The 13,656-nt window shown below is 34.1% G+C and overlaps 1 long non-coding RNA gene across 1 annotated transcript in view; it reads left to right on the top strand.

The window, feature by feature from the left end:
* LOC149553849 (uncharacterized) overlaps nucleotides 1-10,860 on the top strand; it is a 53,320-nt gene extending 42,460 nt beyond the window's left edge. Inside the window, exons 2-4 of the long non-coding RNA XR_016353200.1 lie at nucleotides 9,896-10,088; nucleotides 10,179-10,244; nucleotides 10,339-10,860. This is a non-coding gene — a long non-coding RNA (uncharacterized LOC149553849). The remainder of the gene's footprint in view (nucleotides 1-9,895; nucleotides 10,089-10,178; nucleotides 10,245-10,338) is intronic.
* The last annotated feature ends 2,796 nt before the right edge of the window (nucleotides 10,861-13,656 follow it).

Below are 13,656 nucleotides of genomic sequence, written 5' to 3'. Positions count from 1 at the left end.
ACTAATGTCTATGCGCCTAATACTAAATGGTGTAGAAAAGCTCTTTGGATTGAACTTTCTAATCAGAGAAAGAACTTTGTGGATCAGAACTAGGTCATTATGTGGGATTTTGATACTCCATCAAAAGAATATGAGAAGAAGGGGGGCAACCAGACCAATTTGGACAACAGGATGGATTTGATGGAGTTCATAGATTTTCATTTACTACATGATATGTATTTGCAAGGCTTGGAATTCACTTGGACCAATAGAAGTTTGAGTAAGGATCTTATCCAAGTTAGACTTGATAGAGCCCTTATTAGTAATGATTGGTTTCAAAGGTATAAATGTTCTCTATCTACACATGTAAGAGCAGGTTCTGACCACTATCCCATTTTTCTTCTTGTTGACCCAATCTCAATTAAAAAACACCATCCTTTTCATTTTGAGAAGATGTGGACTTTACATCCTGGGTTGGAAAACCTTATTAAGGATTGGTGGGGGATTCATGTTGAGGGAACATCAATGTTTAAAGTTGCTACAAAACTGAAAAATGTTAAAGATAATATCAAAAAATGGAATTGGGAAACTTTTGGGAATATCTTTGATAGTAAAAGTAAGATTTTGGAGGAGTTTAAAGAGATTCAGGATAGCATTCGGTCTAAGGGTTATGATAATGTGACTAGGAAGGAGAAAGATTCGAAATTGGTTGAGTTGCATGATATTATTACCAAGGAGGAGATGTACTAGAGGCAGCGGTCTATAAAAGTGTATATCGAAGAAGGCGATAATAACACTAAATTCTTCCATATGACCACTTTGAAACATAGAATGGCTAATAAAATCTCCAGATTAAATGTCCATGGTAAATTTACAAATGAGGATGAGGCTATCAAAAGGGAAGCCATGGTCTTTTTTAGTGGGTTACTGGAGCAAGAACATAATCTGGATAAGGAAAAACAACACGAGTTTCTAAAGTGTATTCCAAATTGCATTTTTGATATCCAGAACAAAAACCTTATGACCATCCCTTCCAATGCTGAAATTACTAATGTTGTTTTCTCCTTTGAGGGAGACAAGGCTTCTGGTTTGGATGGTCTCCCTTCCCTTGTTTTTCATACTTACTAGTCTATCATTCAAGAGGATGTGTTTAATGGAGTTAAGAATCCTTTGGGTTTAGAAAATTACTTAAAGAGCTAAAAGGTACTTTCTTTGGCTTTGATTCCCAAAAAGTCGAGGGCTGATAACATGGACCAATTTCGACCTATTAGCCTCTGTAATTTGTTTTATAAGATCATCTCTAAAGTTCTGACTCTCAAGATTTTGTCTCTTTTCCTTAATTTGATTTCGAGAGAACAAAATGGGTTTGTTCCTAGTAGGCAGATTTTGGATTCTATTATTTCGATGCATGAAAATATTCACTCCCTCACCAAATCTAAGAAAGAAGGGTTCTTTTTAAAGTTGGATTTATCCAAGGCTTATGACAGGATGCACTGATATTTTTTAAAGTGTGGGTTGGAAGCTTTTAGGTTTAGCAATAGATTTTTGGAGTTGGTTTCCTTTGCCACCTTTTCTATTTTTGTTAATGGCTTTCTGACTTAGACAAGGGGATCCGTTATCACCAATTCTTTTAATCCTCATGGCTGAGTGTTTAGGTAGTTTTTTGGAAAATATGGTCCAAAAGGGGGATTTTGTGCGTTTAAGACGTTCTTCTAAGAATTTGACTTGCTCCGATCAACAATTTGTGGATCATTCCATTGTGATGGGAGAAGCCTCAATAAAAAATGTGAGAAATATCAACAAGGCTCTTGAGGATTATGGGCTACAGGACAGATTATTAATTGGATCAAAAGCTCGATCTATTTCATTAATGCTAATGAGAGTAGACATAACATAATTAAAAACATTATGGGGTGTGAGATTAGCAACCTTATGGGATCTTATCTTGGGTTACCTCTTTGTCTGGACCAGCTAGATTCCTTCTAGAGTTTGCTATTTGACAAATTCCACTCAAAGTTAGTTGGTTGGAAAGGATCTCTCCTTGGCCAGGTTGGTAAGGTCATGGATCTCAAATCCACTTTACAGAACATGTCTTTATATGCTTTGAGTTTTTTTAAGATTCCTAGGAAGTATGCTCTAGCCATTGAAAAAATTCAGAAAAATTTCTTATGGACTAGTAAGGAAAAAAAGAAAACATTGGCTTTGATAGCTTGGGATAAGGTATGTATGCCCATCAAAAAAGGAGGATTGGGTCTTAGAAAGATTATTAGCATGAATGATTTTTTACATTCTAAGCTTATTTGGAGATTTCATAATGAAGATGGAGAATGGAAAGATATATGGAATGATAAATATAATAAGGAGATTCATGGCTTTAATCTTTTCTTGGGGAATGCAGATACTCAAGTGGGCTCTATGGTTTGGAAGCAGGACCAAAAAAACAAGAAGATTATTTATAAAGGGGTAAGATAGAAGGTTGGAAATGATAGGACTATTCATTTTTGGAAAGATGTATGGATTATTGATCATGCTTTGTGTTCTGACCATAAGTAGAATGGATATATGGAACAATGCAAGACTATGTTTGGGACTTTTGTTGGTGATTATTGGGATGAAGATAAATGGGTGAACCTATCTAGAGTGGATGAGGTTCTTAATGACCTTGCCTAAATGTTGAATGCTACCTTTTTAGTCCATGAGGAGGACTCTTTAATTTGGAAATACAATCCGAATGGAAATTTTTCTATTTCTTCTTTGTATGGTAATTCGTTTGAAGATTACCATGTGCCTTGCTAGGCTAAACCTTGGTTCAAAGGCTTTACACCCAAAATTAACATATTTTTTTGGATCTTACTGTAGAATAAAATTCTTACTATTGACAACTTAATGAAGAAAGGTATGTGTCTTGTTAGAAGGTGTTATCTTTGTAAGGAGGAGGAAGAGTCGGTTAACCATTTGACCATTCATCGCTCTTATACAAGAAGGTTATGGGAGAGGATTTATAGACTTTTGGAAGTGGATTGGGTCTTTTGCCTTAGTATCCAAGAGTTATTCATAGCTTGGAAGTCTCTTTCTTGTAATGCTTTGCTTACTAACTTATGGGACTTGATCCTTACGTATGTTTGTTGGGGAGTTTGGAATGAAATAAATGATAGGGTTTTTAGGGGCAAGGAGACTTCTTCCAATCAATTATTTCATAAGATTAAACATTTGACAATTGAAATATTAGGATAATGGAGAAAGGTCAAGAGCTTGAAGATGATTGGGAAGGTAAAGTGATTCAAAATTAGAATTTGGAAGGGATAAGACTCTCTCAGCCTGATAGTAACCTTAGAAATTTGGCTATGTGGGATTGTCCACCTTAGGGATGATATACGATTAACTTTGATGGGGCCTCGAAGGGCAACCCAGGGATTAATGGTTGAGGTATTATTATTAGAAATGACAAAGGGGTTAGTATGGGGGTTATGGCTATTCCTATTAAGGAGAAAACCAATCATGTTGTGGAAGCTAGTGCGGTTCTCTATGGTCTCTTTATTTGCAAAGAGTATGAATTTGGAAAAAACATGGTTAGAAGGGGATTCCTTTAATATTATTAATTGTCTTAATAATGTTAGCAACCCTTCTTGGCCCATCCATAATATTATTTGCAAAGCTAGCAATTTGATTAATTCCTTTGTGGATTGTGTCATCACGCATAACTATAGAGAAACCAATGTAGTGGTTGACTATGGTGTGAACATGGCATGCAAAAGCCATACTAAGATGATATGGAATTATGGTGATGACCTCCCTACTGACATGCAATCATTGATAGAGTACGACAAAATTAGAAGTTTGCAAAAGAGTTTTAACAATTATGAAAATGGCATTAAGAAATAATTATGAGTTGTGCAGAAATGAGGAGTGGTGGTTAATTATTATACTTGATGAGACAACTCATTCATCACCACATGGATTGTGGGTATTTTGCATAAGAGTTTTTTCTGCAAGTTTTTTGAAACAAAGTTTTTCATTTTGCCCGAGAGTAGTAGGATTGTGAGGATTTGTTGTAGTTTGAGGACGAGTGGTAAGAGAAGGATGGTTGAACTTGCAAGCTACAAGGAACGGAAGAAGAAGATTGACATTTGGGATATCCTTGAATAGGGGCATTTTACGGGCTTCATGGAGAAGTTAAAGGGCAATAACTTGACAATACCCGTCAGTTTATCAAGACTTGGAAGGATGGAAGCATCTTGGTGGGAAACCAGAAAATGGAAGTCACGAAGGACATTATAACTAAAGCCATTGGTCTTGAGCTAGATGGGATCAATTTCTATAGGGATATGAAGCTATTTGATCAAGCTGTCGATCCATTTGCGGAGATGACCAAGGAGAGAAACAAGTTGGTGAAAATTGTTAATTCCTATTTTAATTTGTACTCCATTTCCAGACCTTGGAGGTTTGTGATGTTTGTTGTAATTGAATACCTTACCCTTGATGGCCATTAAACCAAGATTTTTGGGCACCATTTTATGCTTGTAAATCATTTTAGACATAGGGTTAGAATTAGTTTCCCCTTCTACCTGAGGCAATCATTGGATAATACCATTGTGGCTATTCAGAATGACCTTGATGGGGATCATGCTTGCCATGAGGGTTTGATGGTGTTGATCATGAATCTCCTCAAAGCCAAAAAAGTGGATAGGCCTCATTTTAGTAAAAAATACCCTAGAGTGTGATACTGAAGGGAGTTATCAAGATGAGGGTTATGAAGATAAAACAAAGGACGATGAGGAGGAGATTGTCGACAAGAAGAGGAAAAACCTCACCTAGTAGCTCATTTGCCAAGAAAAGTAAGTGTAAGGAAGTGGATTATGAGGAGACAAATTATGAGGAGGATTTTGAGAAGGTTATAGGGAAGAAAACCAAAGGCAAAATTGGTATTGTTAACAGAACCAAGGGGAAGAAGATTGACAAAGCCTTGAACATTCCATCTGATGATAAGCCTCTTATTCAAAGGATGTGGAGGGGTAAGAAAGTGCAATCTCAAGGGAAGATTGATGACATTGGCATCAAGGAGGCAGATACTGAGAGAAACACTACATATATGGATGAGGATTACGTTAATCAGAGTAGGGACTATGAGGAACAAGGGTATATGAAAGGGACATTAGGTAACCTTGAGTGTGATGAAAAAAGATATTCCACCATGAAGGAACATATGCAGGATATTAGGAGGAATTTTGAGCAGCTCAGCAAGACTACTAGAGGGGAGAGGACTCTTGGTCAACATCTAGACAAACTCGTTGCGGTTATTGGTAATGTGGAAGAAGTAAAAAATTTAATGAAGAGAGTTCCACCCTTGGAAGTGAAGAATGAAGTTAATGAAAAAATGATTAAGGATATGCAGAAAAAGATGGATGCCATGGGAAACAATTTTGATAATATGGAAAAAGCTGTTAAAAAAGTACCTGACTAAAATTGTTCCATATTGAAGACTATTGTAGACAACATCAATACTCTTCTCGACAAATTGGATTAGGGGAGTATTCATGGTTCTAGGGATAGGACTGAGGATCAGGTCCCTAGTAAACACACCAAAGTTAATTCTAAGAAGACAAAGGTGGTGAATGACAAAGAAATAGAAGAGCTAAAGACCTCTGCAGTGAACATGAATATCCTTGCTGATCAGACCATTGATATACTAAAGACCCTGTAGCTGTCTGGGTGGTCTTTGGCTTTTTGCTATTTTTTCCTGTTTGTTGGTTTAAGGCTTTTGTCATAGTTTGTTTTGTAGTTTTGGTGCTGATTCACAGTTCCTTGTGGGCTTTCTTAGCTGTTTCTGTTTGATACTTTATATAAGGTTTCAAGTCCTTTAAAACCTATTTTTACTTAATCAAAACAATGTCAAACAAGTTATATATGATCTTGGAAAATACACAAGGTTAGAAGTGTTTTATTGTATAGATGTTATATTTTCGACTTGCTTTACTTTTTATGTAATTTGTTATATATTTTTTTGTAAAGTCTTATTTAAATGTTATTGTGTGTTGAATCTCTTTTAGGTGGTTGTTATCTATAGAAATTGATAAAAACAAAATATTGGAAGAGGAAAATTCCTTAGCTTATATGTGAAATGCAAAAGTGTCTACCTTCAACTTTTTTCAATGTACAAGAACACTACCTCATACATCAAGTTGAGAAGATTTGATTGTGTGGACCTATTCAAACTAAGTCAATGTGGATGGTTGAGAGACACTTTAAATTTATGAAGGACTTAGTTTGACAAAGAGCACGTCCTGCGGGTTCTATAGTGGAGGAATATATAGTATACGAGACCATCGTGTACATTAGTGAATATCTTCCCAAGTTTGCGGCAAATATCTATGTAGATCGCATTCGGGATCCCAACTCCATTAACAAATTCGAAGGGCAGTACTTGATGGGGAAAGGTAGATTGAGGAAAGTGAGAAGTAATTATAAAATGTTATTGTAGTTAATTAATTCTTATAAATCTTCAACATAAATTGTTTTTAAGTGGTCTATTTTTTTTTTTACAGTTGGTCATGAGTGAGATGCACTACGTTTGTATATTGCAAACAATCTTGATTGGATGATAGTATGGATTGAACGATCTCAAGAAAATGGTTGCTCATTAACGTTGGAGAGTTTTGCATCATTGGTTAAAGAAGTTCATCGTAATGAAGACTCCAAAGTTACACCATTGGTAATTGATATAGCACATGGTTTAAGAGGTAGAAATGTATGTATAAGTTTATTAACCATGACCCATATGTTTAATATCAACTCATAGATCGATGCAAATAATCTTGACATATTTGAAAAATTGCAAGCCAAACACCACAAAGCTATGCACTACCATGGTTGTAAATTTTGCACAAAAATGTTGGAGGAGACGAAGAAAACTTGTGATTCTTGGATAACTGCAATCTTCGAGGTCACTAATATTTTATCTACAAATGACATAGATCCTCAACAATTTGAAAATTGATACTGTGGCATTTTAGATGATATACTTGAGTGCAACTTTAGTTCCTTCAAATTGGTTCTATTTGTTGTCAAATGGTACAAACTATGACTAAATCAAAATAATCCCGATAGAACTATTATTGAACATGATAATTGATTTAAAATGATTAATACAAGGTCATTTTAGTTAGTTGGAGATGAGCCCTATCTTGTTCCAAGCCAATGTGAGCAAGTGTTTACTTTGGTGTTCCACATAAACTAGGTTGGTCATTTGTTGTTAGATATGATCCAAGAGGAAGGCTGATAAAGTATATTGTGATGGAAGAAGAAGAAGAAGAAGAAGATGGTGATGATGTTGGCGATGATGTTGATGATGATGATGATGGTGATCATGGTCATGGTGAAGAAGAAGAAGATGATGATGATGATGCTAGTGATGTTGGTGATGGTAGTGATAATCATGGTGATGAAGAAGATGATGATGATGGCGATGATGATGGTGTTCATGGTGGTCGTGATGATAATGATGATGATGATGATAATGATGAAGAAGATGGTCATGATGATGAGATGGATGAAGATGATCAATGACATGATCAATGAAATGTATGAGGTATTGATTTAATCATAGAAATTTGTTTGATTTAAATGTTTTTATAATTAATTTATTACATGTTGAACTCTAATGGCATGGTATATATAATAATATCACTATGTTCAATTGTAATCATAATAACATAGGTGATTTATGATACACATGTTTCAACTATTGCTCATATATCCAATGTATATATTTTGTTCAGGATTGTCACCTTTTGTGCATACATGCAAATGAGTATAGACATTGTTACCCCTTTTGTTGACGATCTTGCATAGCTAGCACACATAAAGTAGAGGTAAGGAATTAAAAAATATACAATGATTATAATGAATGCATATTGTTCATGTTGTCTTCTAATTAAGGTGTAGCATATATTTCATGTAATTTTTGGCTAACTTAAGCTAAATGATTTACATATGTAAGAAATTTAACCCCTTTGATAAGGATCTTACATAGTGACATGAATTGACAGGTATAAGTCAATACACCCTATACAAATAGTTTATTATTTGTTTGCCTTCTTTTACTATCAACATCAACTTTAGGTCTACTTCATCAACATTACCCTCATTTAGCAAAATATAGAGATCCTTACCAACCATATCTCTCATTTGATGGACCCCAGGTACCACCAAATAGGTATTTGTCAAATCTATCTTCCTCGAGTGAGAAAAATGTGGGAATAGAAGACACAAGTGAGATATGTAGTAGGTCTAAAATAGGGAGATCAACTAGAGGTCAAAAGATTAGAAGAAAATTTAATAAACACATGCAATTTTCCCTAGCTGAAGGGGGGTCATATTCTTATGATGATGATACCAAAGGTGACATCAAGGTTTCCTTAAGGTAGACACATCTTTAGAAAGAATGGGCACCCAAGGAATTACCTCTAGTTAACACTATTTTTTGTGTTAACAAGAGGATATATCGCATAGCTCCATCTTCATTACATAGCTTGAGCCTATTTTCCATGGATGGTATAAAGGTTGGTTATAATAAAGTTGTTGAATTGATGGAGTATGTAAGACCTTGTTATAATTACAATAATTAGATGCAGATTGTGCAATATAAAAAAGTATGTGTAGGTATGCATTGTCAGCAAATTATATACAATGCAAAGAAAATGGTCAAAGTAAAAGGCTCACTATGTACGTTGACGGAAGGCCAAAAGTAACAAAAAATATTTTAGGTTTTATAAATAGTACGCGAGTTGGGTCAACTAATAAGTGACCCAATTGCATATTTAAAGAGCGCGATGGAAATTGTGGTTTTGCATGTGTGATCAAATCAATAAGTGCAGGGGAAAAGTTGCTAATAGATTATAATATGAATCGCATAGATACAAAAAAAATCACTATCATGGAACTGGTAAGTATTATATATAACATTACAACCAATTACCTCCAATTAATGGCTCCAATGTATAATCTACCATAATATTAATAAGTTATTTTGCTAAGTCTATTGTTTCATTTTGCAGATGTTTAATCTTTGTTACAGGGTGACATGGATACATCACATGGTAAAGGCAGGGATATTCCTTCCATCCCTTCTCTGGCAAAGGTAAACCTTAATAAGCATAATTGTACAAATTAGATAGAAACAAAATGTCATATTATTATGTTTTTTTCTTTATGGCTTTGGAGTTATTTTAATAGTTTTACTGATCTTGTTGTCATAAATTGGTGCCTATTGAAAAGGAAAAACACAATTAACAATAAAACAATTAGAAGCTAAAATGGAGGCGACAATATTATGCAATTATGATACTGCATATACTGTTGACCCCATAAACATGGCCATAAAGAGCATAAAAAAATAATTCACAAATTCTTAGCCCTATATCCAACCAAATCAAATTGAGACACATGAGTTGAAAGAGGAATTGATACGTAGAGTTTGTTGTTTGAAAGTAAGCAGTCATGAATCTTTAGCTATAAAAAAAAGTTCAATAAAGGTTTATATTTTATACTATTTTATGGATCATGATTTAAAATAAGTATGTGTTCTTCTTATAAGACTTTTTGAGACATTGGGGACCTGTTGGACATGATGACGGTACTACCGAACTACCTTCATGTAAATAATCCATAAAGGACTTTGATAAAGTTAACAAGTTACAAGGAAATTTTAATTTGGAAATGTCTTTATCTAATAATGTACTTTTTAGGTCATGATAAGTGCAAATGCATTCTTTGAGGATCTCCACTCTGATATTGTGGACTGCAATGTTGACAACAAGGAGCATGCAAACTTCCACATCTGTATTGACTATAGTTGATAAATTATTGTTTTGCTATAATTTGTTATGTGTTAATTATGCATTGATTTGTTTTTTCTCAGGTACATTTCATACTCATAGATTAATTTTATGCAGTAAGAGATACACCTGGACGGAATAAGACAAAGATAAATACTAGTGATAATTTACCGTCATTTCCTAGATCACCCTATGTTGCTAGTACTAGATTGTTGTAGGCATCACTGTTGTTGATCGAGACATATACTTTTTCGTTAAAAGTACCTAAACTTCCAGGTACTTTAAGTTTGTTATTATTTATATTGTAATTGGAGTTTACTTATTCATTGCTCTTTTTGTACTGATGATCCCATGATGTTTTTGTAGGAAATGATATTTTTTGACTCTTTATGAAATGATGTTGAAGCTATTCAGGCCCACTATACATAATAAGTACGTAGCTTCCTTTCATCCATTTATTGTACTATATTCAAGTTATGTAGCTTCAATTAATTCTCTTAGCTAACAATTTTGTTTTTCTTACAAGGTGGAATGAGCAAGATGTTGGCTTAAAAAATTAGCTCATAAAATCTTGAGAGGAGCTCTCTAGAAATAACATTTCTGACAATGCCAAAGTTCTTCAAAAAGTTTGCAGACATCTAAAGTATGTGAGGGACCAATACAAAAAGGCTCTAAAGCTTAACCCAAAGTATGAGCATCCTCCTGTGGTTCCACAACCGGAGTGGAATGTAATCATGGAAGATGCAAAAGAGATAAGGCAAAGGATAAAGGAATTGAATTAGAAGAAGGCAAAAGAAAGTAGGTGATAGTATTAAGTAGAATGTAATCATGCATTAATTAGTGATGTTTGTATTGATACAATCTAACATACCTTTTATAGACTACATGACACATCAAAGGCTACAAAGGCAAGACTAGAAAAGCATGGCCAATGCAAACTTGGCTTTGGTGACTATATGCAACTTCATGCACAACTTGTAAGTAGCAGTAACTAAAATTTCAAATCAATTTTTTAATAAAAAATTGTTTGCAATTTTATTTAATCAAATCATACATGCAAAATTGACAATGTTAAGCCAAAAATGCAGGCCTTAGAATTTAGAGTAGTGCCCACGAAAGAAGACAAAAAAAATTGCCTTGAAGAAAGGCAATAAAGTCGCGACTACATGCCTATGCCAAAATTCCTATGGCTATTTCGAAGATTCTGGTGTATCTAATCACACATAGGTAAATAGGTTAAATGAAAAATAAATCAAATTGAATATTTGAGGTAGAATATGTTTGATGTTAATTTCAAGCTTAAATTGACTATTCTTGTTTTATAAAGAAAACAATGATAATAATGCATATGAAATTTCACTACAACCTTCAAATCTTGGCAGAAAACTTGCAAATGATGAAGGCCATGATGTGCATCACAATGATGGAGGTATTCATTTGCTATTGAAAATAAGTTATATAATTATTAATAGAATTTAACATCTTCAATTGCAATTGGTGTAAACTTTTTAAAAATATTTTAGAGCATGTTGAACATTATGGTGAAGTAGTGGAGCATGATTTGTGTGTTCAACATGTTGAGGTGGGAGTTGATCAAAATGTTATTGTAGATGATGTGGCACTATCAGTTAAATAAAAATCCTTGTTATGTTCTTTGGATTAACGAAATACCTGTAAAAGTAGTAAACAATGTTTTAAACTTAACCCATGTATTAGTTGTTGTAGCGGACCCCCCTTTGGCGCAACAACCTCATGCTCCTCAAAAAGTGAGGAAGCATTCATATGTTGAAATCATAGCCACAAGAGGAGGAGAATGTCAAAGATGTTGGTGTTCCTATTAGCCTTTATCTTAAAAATTTGAAGAAAAAATCAAAATAGAAATGATTGTTATAAACCTTGCTTGATAATGTAAGAACATCGTCTTGATGAACATGTTAATGAATTATTGATGGGTGTTGTGTATTAATGAATTTTATGTCATGTTAATGAATATATTGTTGCCAAATGAGCTTCCACCTTCATGTGGTTGGCCTTGTTAAGAACAGAATATTAAAGTATTCTTGAAACCAAGTGAAGCTCAAACTAACATACCCCTTCTTTCTTACCTTGACAAGATTGCCAAACTTTATGTGACTTACCTATTGACAATTGGCTATATATAGTGATGTAATTGTTGTGATTAATGGCGACACATGATGTACTTGCAAAAAACATCGGTACTAAAGATACTTAGCTTTTGGTACTCAGAAAATTGTCTAAGTATGAGATTGGTTTACAAAAGTACATTATTTTATATGTAAAATGTTTCTGACATCATATTATGACTAACGATGATAGGTCAAGACAATATACTTGTTGATGATGACATGTATAACCTCAGACATCAGTACAGAAAAGAGATATTCACGATTTACCAAGTGAAACAGAACAATGGAATTAAAGGGAAAGGGATTAATTGTTTACAAAATGATTACTTGACCAATTAGGGTTGACATCCTAGATGTTTACTCTAAGTTGGAAAAGTATATTGTGGTCTTAGCTGACTTAGCAGCAATTTCTTAGAAGGTATGACATTTATACAAAGGATATCTTGTGAGAAGTAGTGTGTAACTGTAATATGAAAAGTAATATGTGAACTTTTTGTGAAGCAATATATGTGAAGTTTTTGAGAACCTGATTTCATGATCCAAGATCGAGCTAAGGTCAGAGATCAGTCAAGAAAGAAGATACAACATCTATGTATTTGAGGAGTAATTACTTGTTTGGGTAGTGAGCTCTTCTTGTAATTGGAAGTGCATGTTTGGGCAATGAGCTCTTCTTGCATCCACTGTACTACAACTCTTAACAAGGTTGGAATCTTCTAATAGGGATTCAAAGTCTCCTAATAGGGACCCTATACTAAATTTTCTCATTGAATCCTAACAAGGCCCATCTCCTAACAAGGAACATATATCAGTATATTATCTAGTGGGTATCGTCCCCACTAAGGTTTTCCCTTGGCAAGGGTTTTCCTAGTTAACAAAATATGGTGTTATGAGTTCTCTTTATGCATGGTTATTATTACTGTTCAACATTACTTGTTTACATTCTTATGCATGGTTCAAAGTAACTAACAATATCTAGTTGGTGACAAAAGTTTGTAGAATACCGATTCACCCCCCCACACCCCCCTCAATATTCTGTATTTCTAACAATTGGTATCAAAGCACAGTTATTCAGAAGAGGCTTAACATCTTGAGTAACTTCCCTATGGATATGGAGTAGTTGATGAAGAACCTTGAAGAGGCACTTGAACAAATTGATCTCCTTATTGAAGAAAGAGATAAGCTAAAAGATATATATGAAGACTCCAAAGTATACATTTGACAATTGAAAGACAAGATTGAACATCTCAAATCCAAGCTTGAATCTATTGGTGATGATGAATATTCAAAATTGAAAATAGAGTACAAGACATTGAAGGATGAATTGAAGATTACCAATTTAAAGTTGAGTTTGAAGAATGATCCTAGCAAAATTGAATATGATTTGAAGACTGGAAATTCAGATCTTAGAGCAAGTCTAGCAAAGAAGACATTTGAATTTGAAACATTGAAAGAAGATCATGAAGAACTTCATAAGTACAACACTATTGTGAAAGGTGAACAAACTCAATGCAAGAAACAACTTGAAAAGATTTACACTAACAAAAAAAATCTTGACAAATCTATGTCAATACAAAGACCTACCTATGATAAGATTGCTTGAAATTAAAGACGAGAAAGAAACTGAGAAATTGGTTGAACCAAAGCAAGTGGAATCTCCTAAGAAAACCAAGCATGAATTTGGAGGTAAATATTTTTCA

The sequence above is a fragment of the Cupressus sempervirens genome, chromosome 6, assembly GCF_028749045.1.
Source record: "Cupressus sempervirens isolate cs-2001-9-10 chromosome 6, ASM2874904v1, whole genome shotgun sequence".
Lineage (NCBI taxonomy): Eukaryota > Viridiplantae > Streptophyta > Pinopsida > Cupressales > Cupressaceae > Cupressus > Cupressus sempervirens.
Note: the sequence above shows the minus strand (reverse complement) of the source record. Positions and strands in the feature narration are given on the sequence as shown.